At 37.4% G+C, this 11967-nt stretch overlaps 1 protein-coding gene across 1 annotated transcript in view; it reads left to right on the top strand.

Annotated features, from left to right (window-relative positions):
* The first annotated feature begins 3285 nt into the window (after positions 1 to 3285).
* Positions 3286 to 11967, top strand: part of LOC134745031 (protein turtle) — a 139219-nt gene continuing 130537 nt past the window's right edge. The window contains exon 1 of the mRNA XM_063679014.1: positions 3286 to 3576. The gene's annotated coding sequence lies outside the window, so the exon portion shown is untranslated. The remainder of the gene's footprint in view (positions 3577 to 11967) is intronic.

Raw genomic sequence — 11967 nt, 5'->3', positions numbered from 1 at the left:
TATAATTTTAATACCACTGCAGGTACAAAACATACTTTCCCAAAATTGTTTCGTTGAAGATCAAAATTAAATCAAACTCAATGTGTATTAATATTTTCTTTAGATTCTTACGTAATAAATATTAAACCGAGGGAGGGAATCGGCCTTTTCTTATTTTTTCTTAGATATCGAGATATCGAGAATCGTCTACCGTAATAAATGAATAGCGCCAATAGTACCTACTTAATTTCCTTACAACGTGTCTATGTATTGAGTATGGATAATAGCGTGTCGAGTGTCGACACACCTAAAACCTTTTACAGTCGCCATCAGATATATCGGAGCGGCCGAGGTGTTCACAAAATCTGAACACGCACTCTATCGCCTTGACAATAGAGGCGTGTTCAGATATTTGTGAGCACCTCGGCCGCTCCGATATATCTGATGGCGACTGTACCTGTATAAACATACACTTAACATATGTAGACATCCAAAACCACTCCAAAACTTATTGTTAAGTCGTTTTGCCATTGCCACTCCCTCACTCAAATATTAGTGGGGTACAGAAGTGGGTCAGACCTAAAATCCTGGCCCTTTTCCTTATTTCCATTTTCCTTCCAATTTCCTGTCCTCATATGGCATTCTGGGTGTTACGAATACGATCATTGTGTAGGTTCGTGTGGGTTTTATAAAAAAATAAGGTACGGCATTTATTCCGAACGCTTTTGTGACTCGCGAAAACCATAATCCAATATAGATTGACCTTTGATCACTCCAATTCCAATCTTCAGTTATCAGATACTAGCTTTTGCCCGCGACTTCGTCTGCGTGGAATTAGTAATTTGGGTACCTTAATTCTTATCTGCTTTTTAATCCATCCTTTTTTCACCCCCAAATTGGTCCACACTATACATTTCCACCCCATTTTTTACACCCTTAAGGGATGATTTCGGGGATAAAAGTTATTCTATATCCTTTCCCACAGCTCAAACTATCCCCATACCAAGTTTCATCTAAATCGGTTCAGCGGTTATTTATTCCCCATACAAATTTCCAACCCCCTTTTCACCCCCTTGAGGGGTGAGTTCTGGGATAAAAAGTATCCTATGTCCTTCTCCGGGACTCAAACTATCTGTATACCAAATTTCAACTAAATCGGTTCAGCGGTTTAAGCGTGAAGAGGTAACACACAGACACAGACAGACAGACAGACAGACTTTCGCATTTATAATATTAGTATGGATTTGATGAATCACAACCCTATACCTATCTAAATAACTATAGCTGGTCAAGCAAATCTTGTCAGTAGAAAAAGGCAGCTAAAAAATGTAGGCGCGAAGGGATATCGTCCCATAGAAAATTTGAATTTCGCGCCTTTTTATACTCTACTGACAAGATTTGTTTGACCAGCTATATATAGTAAGTAGTTCGCCCCGAACTGAGAACTCGCGGTCCCCCAAAAACCTACCTAGTCGGCAAAGGATCGAAAACCGCGTGCGATTTATTGCAAGGTCTGTGGAGCCCTTAACTGATAGATTTAAGTAAAATAAACTGTATCTGTAGTAACGGTAGTAACCCGTAATCTGTTTTGTCAAATGTCAAATACCTACCTATATTTTGTTTATTTTATTTCGTTTTTATAATTGCCAATTATTTTATTATCGTAATTTAAATAAAAATATTATAAATGTGTAAACCGAGCACTTTCATTTGATACCAAACTCGACCATACTTTTTTGCAAATAAGATGATCAGAATAGCAATACCCCTCACAAATAGCTTTTTGGCTTTCTACGCTCTTCTAGCTTCATAACTCCTTGATCGAGCCTGCTCATAATTTAATGACTAAAATATAATGCCTTCATCTTCATCTAAACGTTTACCCAATTTCATTTAAATTAGAAAAAAATTACTTAAGTTATTGTCCATCAAACTATTCTCTGATAGTTCAGCTTAAGAACATTGAAATGCCGGGACGTGCCCTAGCCGGCCGTGTGTTCCAAGCTGAATGTAAGAACTTCACTTCGCTTCGCTCGCTCGTTCGACTATATATGTACCGTAAAATGGGGTGAGTAGGAGCAAAACTGACATTCAAACCTCGATAACATTTTATTTTTACATATGCAAACTGAATGGTGTATATAATAAATAAGTGTTCCGGACGTTTGTATTTTAGTTTTTATTTTATTTTGGGTAGTTCCGTTTCATAACTTTGACGATAAACAGGAAAATCCACCTCACCCCGTAGTCCCTCGTGATTGGGGTGAGATGGGTTTTCATACAAAGGTGATTTTGTAAGATTGTTGGATCGATTTTTTTTATTATGAGTTACTATAGTTCCATTTTAAATAGGAATACTTACATTATTTTTGTAGCAGTAGCCCTAAAAACCCATCTCACCCCCCTTTCAAACCTTCTCTCCCCATTCATAACCCAACTCTCCCCGCGAACCCTAATCACCCCATTTTACGGTACTTTTTGTTACATTTTTGTTAAGCGATTTCCACATTATTTCGTAAAGCGTTCAGACTTGTTTTGTGCTAATCCAAGACCACAATATAAAAATCGCCTCAATCAGCCACGATGTATGACTAGCATTTATAAAAAAAAATGCTTTTAATATGAGTATTGTGATCTATAATAAGTTGCCAGTTCAAATAAAAGCTCTCGAAGGCAATGAATTTAAGCAAACCTTAAGAAATTGGCTTCTTGCTCGGTGCTTCTACATATAGTACACAAGATTTTTTAAATAACGTAGAGTAACAGTTTGTGTAAAATTGTAAATAATTGTTATTTTTAATGGTTATGGTTATAACTACCATATATGAATGGCTGTTATTATATGTATAATATTTGATAATATTAATAAGATGTTGTTAGTTATTAAGTTGTTGTTAGTTATTAATTTTTCAAATGTATATAATTACATATTTTTAAGATGCCTTCGTGGATTTGCATGCTGTTGTACACAGCTGAAAAGGTGAAACAGACCACTGTTTACTTACATTAACACCTGTAAACGTTACCCTTTTTTTGCAAATAAAAATTATTGTATTGTATTGTATTGTACGTATACTTGCTCCAGGTACTGGTACAGCTACACGTATGGCCTCTTCAAACGTCACCGGTAATCGCATGCGATTTGCAATACACTGCTACCATAGATGGTAGGATCCCAATATCCCATGGATACGCAATGCGTCTCGTTATTTGAGCTGTAAAGCAGGATCCGCCTTTGTTGCCTGAAGCAATGTCTGTAGCCTTTATAGCGCTAGCTTTTGGAATATACCAGCGCTAAAAGACATGCGCATTGATGGCGCTAGCGTCGCTCGTACGCGGCGCAGCGCCAGGCTGCAGTCCCGCGCGCGCCGCCGCCCCCAACCCACCTGTCTACGCGTCTACCTGTCTCAGTGTCCGTATAACACCAAAACAACCATGCCTTCACCTTCTTAACTTAAAACAGTGCTAACACCCGTTCAAGTGACCATATTGGATATATTCACCTATTGGACTGCAAAGTGAACCGGTTGAAGTTGTGGAATGCGGCAATATTAACTACACTGCAGACTCCTGAATCTGGACCTCGCACCCCTTAAGGTATGTGGGTCGTTTAGCTTATCATTTAGTAAATAAACAGTAGGTTTAGCGAAGAAAAACCTTTGTAAATCGATTGTCGGACTGTAATTTAAATTAAACGAGATTAAGCTAAACATGTCCCAAAGTTCATCTCGTAGTCGTCCACTGAACAACCAATCTAGGTTTTTCCTTATTTCAAAATGAAATCCAATACACTTCAACGTTTCAATTCATCTTAAGTTCTTCCGTTTGGGTCAAATAGGGCCCGATCGACACATTGCTGAAATTGCTTACTTACGAAACTTGCTTACAGTTTAATGTTTCGAGTCCCAACACTGATCCTTGAGGCAGGAAAATTGTACAAAATCATGCATAGTTTAACAAAGGCTTTAGCTGAAAATCTAAATGTTTTCGTTTCAAAAGTTCAGATTCATGGAAAATCGTGACCGCACAAGTTACATAAAACAGCGGAACGTTTGAAGCATATCAAAAAAAGCACGTAGGTATAAGACGGATTAAGTGAGACAAATCACTTTCTTTTCGGCCAACACATTCTTAGCAGTATTATTATGTATCCTAAGTCATGGTTTACGTGTTTTACTCTCTACCTGTCCTCGTCGCTCGCACTTTGTGTGTACGAGATGTTCAGATGTAGTTGTCGAGTTATTGAACCGAACGCGTGCTGTCGGATTATTCCGAGGCCTTTGGAAGGCTCTGCTCTCATTTTTTTCATGCTACGGATGTCTGCAAACAAATAGTTATTTGTTATACAAGGGTGCAAAGTTGTATTTTACCCGCGAGTGTGGAATTGAAACACGAGCAAGCGAAAGGATTCTATAGTTGAACCACGAGCGAAGCGAGTGGTTCTAAAACAGAATCCTGAGCGTAGCGAGTGTTTTAACACACGAGAAGTAAAATACATTTGCACCCGTGTGTAACACAAAACTTTTCCCCTCACTATAGCGAGGAAAGTGCAACATCCACAGGCGTTAGATCATCTTCATCAACTGGAATAACTCATTTTTTTACGATACTATTACAAAAAACTGGAAATTCTGTACTTTTACGTGAGAAGTTTTTAAGTAAAATTTTTGTTGACAATGTTGACATTTCTGACGTATGAAATGTCAATGATGCGTTTTGAAATTGCATCGACTTAACTTGTGCGTTCAGAATTATATTTAAAATAATTATTAAAAAACAAACGTTTATTATGGAATTTTAAGGTTTATGACTTAAAATCATTAAATAAAGCTAAATCTGGTATTTTTTATTAGATTCTCAAACCATTTATTTAATCATAATTAATATCGAACGAACCATTATTATGAGCGTTTTACGTTTTGTTTCTGTCAAGCTACTTAAACACGCTCCATCCAAGGTCAAATTACTTTCCCCACTAGTGGATAAAATGCGTTTTTCCCCGCTTGTTTTAAAGGATAAAAGACGGCTTTCCGAGCTAGTGAGGGGAAAAATAATATTACTACATCGCCGTTTGGCTTCTGCCATTTGTTTTGGTGTTTTTTCTCCATAGATAAAACCAAAATGTAGAGCGGAATATTTTATGTTTATCCGCTACCTGTACCGTTCACGGATCAGACATTGAGCGGATGGAATTACTTGGAAATTCAGGGGCTTTCAGAATTCGTTAGCATTTTGTTTCAGGTACCTAAATACCGAAATGTTAGTGTAAGCGTTCCTGTTTTCTTTATCTATTCCTTACCTATTTTGTCGCTAGTAATCAGAATTTCGTGTGCTTGCTTTACACTTCATTTTGTCTAGAGATCAACATTTTTGGGATCTCTAGACAAAATGTCTCTCCATTGAGCACAATACTGTGGGACCTGAATAGTACATTATTGTCGAGGCTCGGAAGTAGCTACTTGCTGGCTGAGGATTCGTTTTAAACGGACGACCTTGGGAGTCCGTTTAATTGAATCCGAAGCCAGCAAGTAGCCTTCCAGCCGAGTCATATATAGTGCTTTTCTCAAAAATGGCGTAATAAATGCAAATATAATAGAAATATTTTACAGAAGCAACGTTATTATGTATATATTTTCACAGAAAAAAGTAAAAAGATTTGCTTTGCCGCCTTTTTATTTTTTTAATTAAAAATAGAAGTGTATATTTCTGCTGAAAATACGCCAACCTATTTGAGACACCAAAATAGTCGCGGTACCAACATTGTATAATAATAAGTACTGATCATCTGTTTGGCTGTTTAATGGACCTATGCCTTCATTTGATATGGCCACTTCAACTTTTAAAAAGTTTGGAACTCGACAAATAATGGAATTTGTATGCAACATTGCAGTCCCGAAATCGAGACTGCAATGTTTTTTACTTTTTAATTTTTTGACTGACCATAAACTACGCACTTCGCGACCTACTTTTTAACCGGCAACGTCGACTTTGCCGTCCATTTTTGAGAAAAATCCATTTATACATTTCTATCTAATGGGAGAATAAACACGCCACCGTGAGAAACTAAATAAATAGCTCACTCACTGTTTGTCCTGATCATTTACGGGGATTTTGGCCTGTTAGTTTAGTAATAGGTTTCTTTTTTTCTTTTTCGGATGGAGGAGGCAAACATTGGAAGTGGAATGGAAATAGTTCCAATCGTACTTGTGCTGGCATCGGTCCGGTTTTCTTTCAAAACATGCATGGTCTGAAGATTTAAGTGAGTTATTTAGCTTCCTTAGGGCAATTTGTGGGTTCCGAAATTGTAAAGATCGTACAAGAGTTATATCCCATTCATCTTACTTATTTATCATGCGCAGTATCCGTTATTAGTGGCCGACATTTCATAGCAAACATCCGAAAATTTCATGTGCAAAATGTCATTCCAGAAATATCAGTCCAGTAGTTTATTGACAGCTCACAAACAAATATTAAAGGCGGGGATGCATACAATTTGTATGCTTGGAAACATACTCGTCACGCGTTTCGTTGTTGTTGTATGTTTCCAAGGTACAAATTTCAGGGTTCAGATTGAAAGTTGCACCCATAATAGAAAAACTAAAATCAAGTCGCCTAGTACGGGCACGTGATGCGGAGGGATGAAAGTCATGTAAAATGTGGAGGGATGAAAGAGGAAAGGAAAATCAAGTGCTGGCGTGGCGCAATCTATAATAGTTATTTGTTATACAAGGGTGCAAAGTTGTATTTTACCCGCGAGTGTGGAATTGAAACATGTGCGTAGCGAGTGTTTCAACACACGAGAAGTAAAATACATTTACACCCGTGTATAACACAAAACTTTTCACCTCACTATAGCGAGGAAAGTGCAACATCCACAGGCGTTAGATCATCTTCATCACTGGAATCACTAATTTTTTACGATATTATAACAGAAAACACTAGAAATTCTAATTTTTACGCGAGTCGGTGAGAAGAACAGTAAAAATTTTGTGGACAATGTTGACATTTCTGTTCTGACGTATGAAATGTCAACGATGCGTTTTGAAATTGCATCGACTCAACTTGTGCGTTCAGAATTATATTTAACATCATTATAAAAAATCTAACGTTTCTTATGGAATTTTAAGGTTTATGACTTAAAATTATTAAATAAAGCTAAATTTGGTATTTTTTATTACATTCTCAAACCATTTATTTAATGATAATTAATATCGAACGAACCATTATTATGAGCGTTTACGTTTTGTTATCTGTCAAGCGGAGTCAAGCTACTTAAACACGCTCCATCCAAGGTCAAATTACTTTCCCCACTAGTGGATAAAATGCGTTTTTCCCCGCTTGTTTTAAAGGATAATAGACGGCTTTCCGAGCTAGTGAGGGGAAAAAACCTTTGACAGTTGCCAACCCCATTGTGTTACATACAGAGACATATCACCTATCGTAAAGCTATTTATTAGAGAATGGTACGATGTAGTCAATATTATACCTAATCTTTTACCATCGTATTTTCACGTAAACGCACGTTATGCTATTTTGGTCAGTCTCAGTACAAAAAGTCCTGATGTTGACTGAAGTAGCATGACAAATACGAACGTTTCCGAGGAAATACGATGGCAAAAGATCTCATCCGCTACTATGGATGTATCGTTGCGTATACAAATATATCCAAGCCAAACTTTCGTGGCATCGCGTGTTCACCCAGTAAGGCGAATAAGCGAAGCGTGGCCGTGGGAACGGGCCCTATAAATACTGCCGCCGCGGGGGAGACTCTTTATCAGCAATTATTCCCGTAAGATAAATCTTTCTCATTTTTTCTTTAAACGTTCAGAAAACGCAAAAAAATTGTCCGTAAGGTAGAGCTGATAGAGTCGGACCAAGCTTACTCTACATGGAATTTACAATGGGCCGTGCTCTGAAGAATTGTTTGACATGATGCCAAAAGCCGCTTTCTATCATCGCACCGCTCGCCGTCGGCGGGTGTTCATCCTCACACCATAAATATTAAATTTGAAAATTATATGAAATATGTGTAGTTTTGTAAGACAATTATAATACCTAAAAATAATGAATGTATATTCAATTTAAATAATAGCTACAATGGAAAATCAATGTCATGTAAATAGTTTATTGTTAATGTAAATAATGTATATAGCTTAATTTTAAGATCAATATTTGCATGCTGCCATTGGCTAAACATGTGATACTGCTTATAATGATTATGTGAACTTAAAATTACCATGTTTAAGCAAATAACTAATTATCTTATCTATCTTATCTAGTAAGTACCTAAATGGTCGCGTACTGTGCGGTTTAAGAGGAATTTCCTCCCGCGGACGCTTCGGCTGTGGAATGAGCTCCCTGCCGAGGTTTTCCCGAGGGGCTACAGTGTGAGGTTCTTCAAAAAAGGAGTTTACAGGTTTTTAAAGGGTCGGCAACGCGCATGTAATATTTCTGGTGTTGCAGGCGTCCATAAGCTACGATGACTGCTTACCATCAGGCGGGCCGTAACCTTGTTTGCCACCGACGTGTTATAAAAAATAACAATGACAAAGTGTAACAGTGTGTGACATATCACATTTTTATAAAAGTATGCCGTTTATATAATGACACCCCCTCACTTTGTTCTATTCCAGTTTTCCAGTCTGTGCAAATTTAGACGGACTATGTTTTTAAAGTGAAAATCTTAAACACAAATGCAGAGGAGAGGACATAATACTTTTGTATTTTCTTTTTAAACGAATTCAAACTGTTGTTGTGAGATTGTTTAATCTTTTGGCACTCCTAGAAAAAACAGTTTTCTATATTTTGTGTATAACAAAAGATCAAAATAGGTATAAAACGCTTTAAAAACTACCAAGTCTTTTAAGTCTCGAGTCGAGTCGTTACGTTCGGTCTTTTTTAAGCGCAACTCAAACTCGAGGCTTCGAATAAAGACTGTTAACAATTTTATAGACTAACTAAAAAACAGTAAAGAAAACAAAAACTGTAATAGATGTCATATAATAAAGAAAAAAGTGACGAAGCCCTCCAGTGGTGAAGGCCGGATTCGAACCGGCGTCTAGCTATCGCGGCTAACGCCATGAACCCCTAGGCCACCCCGCCACGGCGGTGCCCGTCCGAATTTCTCGACTATATGCCATCTTAGTAAGACTAGGCGTCTTTTTTAGTAAAGAAAACAGTTTTTGTACGATTTGTGTACCTAACCCACGCTTTAAACTTCTCTGAAAAGGACTCAAGTCTCTACAAAAGACTCAGGGGGTCTCTAACAAGTTTAACAAGTTTAGACTTAAATATAAGTCTGAAAAAGTGAGTCGAGTCTTATAGCAGAGGACTCAAATTACTCGAGTCTTAGTGCTACTTGACGTAGCACTTGGCATGAAAACTTACCGCGATCCTACTATATCCATACTGTGTCCATACTAATCCATACTTCCATACTAATATTGCGAAAGTGTGTCTGTCTGTTACCTCTTCACGCTTAAACTACTGGACCGATTTAGTTGAAATTTGGTATCTATCTTTATACCAGAGTCCTGGGGAAGGACATAGGGTAGTTTTTATCCCAGAAATCATCCTTTAAGGGGGTGAAAAGGGGGGTGGAAATCGATAAAAAGCAGATTGGATAATAAACAAGCTACCCAACTTACTAACTCCACGCAGACGAAGTCGCGGGCAAAAGCTAGTTGCCCATATTTTCTAATCAATCCACACATCAACCCATCTCAACACTGAGGTAACTCAAGTTAATAAGCTGGCATACTTAATACTAATTAATTACAACTGAGCACGTTTTAAAACCGGGACACTGTTGATACAGGCATAATAAATAAAACAAGTATTAAAACGTCCCGACCAAATTGGGTCGGACATGTCTGCACATACGAGAGGGTAGCGCCGACTAGTTAAAATTCGTGCCGCGTAAGTTGCATGTGTGACCGGCCTTATAATCAACAATCCGTTTCTTCTCGTTAACGTAAATTCACTCTAGATAAAGTAGGTAATTTGCTAAAAGGACTACTTTTGTGGATAGATTAAATATATTAATAACGGCAAAACTTCCGTGAGACACAGACATATCAAACATATTAATAACGGGTCACTCACGTATTTTACGGGTACGGAGTGAAACATGTGCAGTTTCGACTTAAAATACGTGAGTGACCCACTATTAATAAGTTTAATATATCAATAACGGGTCACTCACGTATTTTAAAATAAGTGAGTGACCCGTTATTTATATATTTAATATGTCTGTGTCTCACGGAAGTTTTGTTATTAAAATTACTTTTGTGGATGTTGTGCTGGTAGTCGGAAAGGAGTCATTCGATGAATATTCTTTAGCTTCGGTTTTTGACTAAGGTCAACGTGGGAAGACCGTCTAGCAGGTAAAACCGAGCTCATTCGTCACTTGTAACTTGATGTGTTTGTACACATAGTCCACTTATACAGAAGGTCTGTCGAGCAGAAGGAGTGAAGCTCTTCCTTTCTGACTGTATCTAAGCAAAATACATAAGTATACAAACACGAGAGTTTTTGCCTCATGACGGTATTCCTAAGCAAAAACTTATACCGACCGGTCTTTCCCACATTGACCTTAATCATGTTACTAACTTACCTTCGAAATATATTACATTATTTTTGAGTCTCAATCCAAAAAGATTCGATAAAGAAATCTACTCACGATCAAACCCAAAAAATTAACGTAAAACTGATTCGAGTTCTTCTAATTTAGACTCGTGTGAAACATTATGCAAACAATATTCAATTTTCTGTGATGTTGGCACGCTAATCAAATACATAAATAGTTACATATGCAAATAGATGTCCCCAAACAAGTATTTTACGCGCCAACACGTAGTTTCAAGCATTTTATGGCTTTTTTGTCTGCATTTTAAATTGGTCTGACTAGATCAGAATTTTAATCGGCGTCGCTTAAAAAAAGATCGCTTAAAAAAGATCAATTAAAATGGTTTAGAAGCTTAGATGAAAATCAGATACCATGCACGGCTATGGCTATAAAAATTTAGCATGTTTCATGTTTATGTTGTTGCATGTGATTTATTTTTAATTTTTTATTACCAATATAAACCACTATAGTTCGTTTTTTTGCATCAGAAAAAAGGTAAACAATCTTGAAGTGTCTTTTTATTGAAAAACGGTTTTAAAATAATGGTGGCCTAGCGGTAAGAGCGTGCGACTTGCAATCCGAAGGTCGCAGGTTCAAACCCTGGCTCGTACCAATGATACAGTTTGATATTTTACCAGTCGCTTTTCGGTGAAGGAAAACATCGTGAGGAAACCGGACTAATCCCAACAAGGCCTAGTTTTCCCTCTGGGTTGGAAGGTCAGATGGCAGTCGCTTTCGTAAAAACTAGTGCCTACGCCAAATCTTGGGATTAGTTGCCAAGCGGACCCCAGGCTCCCATGATCCGTGGCAAAATGCCGGGACAACGCGAGGAAGAAGAAGTTTATACAACTTACGAAAGCACAAGAATGTAAAATGTCGTATATGAATTATAATTGTAACATATTTGCTGTGACTTATTTTTCAAACGTGATTTTTAATAAAAGACACGTCAAGATCGCTTACCTTCTAATGCTAAAAAAACGAACTATAGGTACCTAATGTTATTATGTTATTATTCGGCTTGGCACCGACTTTAAACATATCAATTGATATCGCATATACTTAAATAGGAAATTACTTTTATTTTATCCCTTAATGTCGGTTTTCTTTTTTTTTGTAAAAAGTTTTTATTTAAGTATCATTGCTCTTGTATCCGCTTTAGACCCGTCCGGGCTCGGGCCGTGGTTTTCTATAGAAAGCATCACACCGATCACCCGTCATCTGTAACGAAGTGTCGAAAGCCTCGGACCCGGACCATTCTAGCCTTTCCACATTTAAACAGTAGTTTAATCATATGAATGTTTTTCCTGTCTACAGTACCTATCCGTGGTGACACCTTTGTCACAGAATAAGTAATAGTG

Source organism: Cydia strobilella, chromosome 1, assembly GCF_947568885.1.
Source record: "Cydia strobilella chromosome 1, ilCydStro3.1, whole genome shotgun sequence".
Classification (NCBI taxonomy): domain Eukaryota; kingdom Metazoa; phylum Arthropoda; class Insecta; order Lepidoptera; family Tortricidae; genus Cydia; species Cydia strobilella.
The sequence above is the reverse complement of the archived record's forward strand: the minus strand, read 5'-3'. Positions and strand labels throughout refer to the sequence as shown.